This window comes from Arachis ipaensis, chromosome B3 (genome assembly GCF_059453495.1).
Source record: "Arachis ipaensis isolate K30076 ecotype BB chromosome B3, ASM5945349v1, whole genome shotgun sequence".
Lineage (NCBI taxonomy): Eukaryota > Viridiplantae > Streptophyta > Magnoliopsida > Fabales > Fabaceae > Arachis > Arachis ipaensis.
The window spans coordinates 123,593,287-123,596,905 of record NC_142438.1 but is presented as its reverse complement, the minus strand read 5'-3'; positions in this window follow the sequence as shown (position 1 = coordinate 123,596,905).

Here is a 3,619-nt window from a genome sequence, read left to right as displayed (position 1 = left end):
GCCTGGGAGAGGTACAGAGGGATTCTAAGGAAATGCCCCTCTGAAATGTTTTCAGAGTGGGTACAATTAGACATCTTCTACTATGGGCTTACAGAAAAAGCTCAGATGTCTCTAGACCACTCAGCTGGTGGATCTATACACATGAGGAAGATGATTGAAGAGGCTCAGGAATTCATAGATACGGTTGCTAGAAATCAACATTTGTACTCTAGCAGTGAGTCCTACATAAAGGAAGAGGCCAGGGCAGTAACTACTGATCCTAATCCTCAAGAACAGATTATTGAGCTTAATCAACAATTACTCCTTATGACAAAATAATTAGCAGAATTTAAAGAGATGCTCCAAGACACTAAAAATGCTAACAAGAATATGGAAGCATAATTGAATCAGACAAGACAGCAGCTATCTAAACAGATAACAGAAGAATGCCAAGCTGTCCAATTAAGGAGCGGGAAGACATTGAATAAATCAGCTCAAAGTAGCAGAAAGCCAAGAAAGGAACAACTGATAGAGGATGACCAAACCATTACCCAAAATCCCTCTGAGGACAGCAAGAGACCAAAGAGGAATAATTCTGGCGTTCAAACGCCAGAAAAGGGTGAAAGATTGGCATTAAACGCCCAGTGGATGCCCACTTCTGGCGTTCAAACGCCAGAAAAGGGAGAAAAGTTGGCGTTAAACGCCCATTCCCTGCCCAGTTCTGGCATTCAAACGCCAGAAAAGGGTGGGAAGCTGGCGTTAAACGCCCATCCAGCACCCAATCCTGGCGTTCACACGCCAATGAGGGATCAGACACCTGCAAGTACTGATAGTAACCCCTCTAAGAAGGCTTCTCCAACCACCTCTGTAGGGAATAAACCTGCAGCAACTAAGGTTGAAGAATATAAAGCCAAGATGCCTTATCCTCAGAAACTCCGCCAAGCGGAGCAGGATAAACAATTTGCCCGCTTTGCAGACTATCTCAGGACTCTTGAAATAAAGATCCCATTTGCAGAGGCACTTGAGCAAATACCTCTTATGCTAAGTTCATGAAAGAGATCTTAAGTCATAAGAAGGATTGGAGAGAAACTGAAAAAATTTTTCTCACTGAAGAATGTAGTGTAGTCATTCTGAAAAGCTTACCAGAGAAGCTTACAGATCCAGGAAGCTTTATGATACCGTGCACATTAGAGGATGCTTGCACCAAGATAGCTCTATGTGACCTTGGAGCAAGTATCAACCTAATACCTACATCCACTATCAGAAAGCTTGGCTTGACTGAAGAAGTCAAACCAACCCGGATATGTCTTCAACTCGCTGATGGCTCCATTAAATATCCATCAGGCATAATTGAGGACATGATTGTCAAGGTCGGGCCATTTGCCTTTCCCACTGACTTTATAGTGCTGGAAATGGAGGAACACAAGAGTACAACTCTCATTCTAGGAAGACCTTTCCTAGCAACTGGACGGACTCTTATTGATGTACAAAAAGGGGAAGTGACCCTGAGAGTCAATGAGGATGAGTTCAAGTTAAATGCTGTCAAAGCTATGCAGCATCCAGACACATCAAATGACTGCATAAGCACTGATATTATTGACTCTTTGGTGGAAGAGGTCAATATGACTAAAAGTCTTGAATTAGAGCTAGAGGACATCTTTAAAGATGTTCAGCCTGATCTGGAGGAATCAGAGAAAATAAAAGAACCTCTGAAAATTCCTCAGGAAGAGGATAAACCTCCTAAACCCGAGCTCAAACCACTACCACCATCCCTGAAATATACATTTTTGGGAGAAGGTGACACTTTTCCAGTGATCATAAGCTCTGCTTTAAATCCACAGGAAGAGAAAACACTCATTCAAGTGCTAAAGTCACACAAGACAGCTCTTGGGTGGTCCATAAGTGATCTTAAGGGTATTAGCCCAGCAAGATGCATGCAAAAGATCCTATTAGAGGATGATGCTAAGCCAGTGGTTCAACCACAGAGGCGGCTAAATCCAGCCATGAAGAAGGTGGTGCAGAAAGAGGTCACTAAGTTACTAGAGGCTAGGATTATTTATCCTATTTCTGATAGCCCCTGGGTAAGCCCTGTCCAAGTTGTACTCAAAAAGGAGGCATGACAGTGGTTCACAATGAAAAGAATGAACTGGTTCCTACAAGAACAGTTACAGGGTGGCGTATGTGTATTGACTACAGAAGGCTCAATACAGCCACCAGAAAGGATCATTTTCCTTTACCATTCATAGACCAGATGCTAGAGAGACTAGCAGGTCATGACTATTACTACTTTTTGGATGGCTATTCAGGCTATAACCAAATTGCAGTAGATCCTCAGGATCAAGAGAAAACATCATTCACATGTTCTTCCGGAGTATTTTCCTACAGAAGGATGCCTTTTGGTCTGTGCAATGCACCTGCAACCTTTCAGAGGTGCATGATTTCTATTTTCTCTGATATGGTGGAAAAATTTCTGGAAGTCTTCATGGATGACTTCTCAGTATTTGGAGACTCATTTAGCTCCTGTCTTGACCATCTAGCACTTGTTCTGAAAAGATGCCAAGAGACCAACCTAGTTTTAAACTGGGAAAAATGTCACTTTATGGTGACTGAAGGAATTGTCCTTGGGCATAAAATTTCAAACAAGGGAATAGAGGTGGATCAAGCTAAGGTAGAGGTAATTGAAAAATTACCACCACTTGCCAATGTAAAAGCAATCAGAAGCTTTCTGGGACATGCAGGATTCTACAGGAGGTTTATAAAGGATTTTTCGAAAATAGCAAAACTTCTGAATAATCTGCTAGCTGCTGACATGCCATTTGTGTTTGACACAGAGTTTCTGTAGGTGTTTGAGACCTTGAAAGCTAAGCTGGTCACAACACCAGTCATCTCTACACCAAACTGGACATTACCATTCGAACTAATGTGTGATGCCAGTGACCATGCCATTGGTGCAGTGTTGGGACAGAGGCATAACAAGCTTCTGCATGTTATTTACTATGCCAGCCGTGTTTTAAATGATGCACAGAAAAATTACACAACCACAGAAAAAGAGTTACTTGCAGTGGTTTATGCCATTGACAAGTTTAGATCCTATTTAGTAGGTTCCAAAGTGATTGTGTATACTGACCATGCTGCTCTTAAATACCTACTCACAAAGCAGGATTCAAAACCCAGGCTAATAAGATGGGTGTTGCTTCTGCAAGAGTTTGATATAGAAATAAGAGGCAGAAAAGGGACAGAGAACTAGGTAGCTGATCACCTGTCCCGGATAGAACTAGTAGCAGGGGCGTCCCTCCCTCCTACTGAGATCTCTGAAACCTTTCCGGATGAGTAACTCTTCGCCATTCAGGAAGCACCATGGTTTGCAGACATTGCAAATTATAAAGCTGTGAGGTTCATACCCAAAGAGTACAGCAGGGTGCAGATGAAAAAACTAATTTCAGATGCAAAGTACTACTTATGGGATGAACCATGTCTCTTTAAGAGATGTGCAGACGGAATGATCCGTAGATGCGTACCCAGAGAAGAGGCACATAATATCCTATAGAAATGCCATGGATTACAGTATGGAGGATATTTCGGAGGTGAGCGAACAACCACTAAGGTCCTCCAATGTGGCTTCTACTGGCCTACTCTCTAT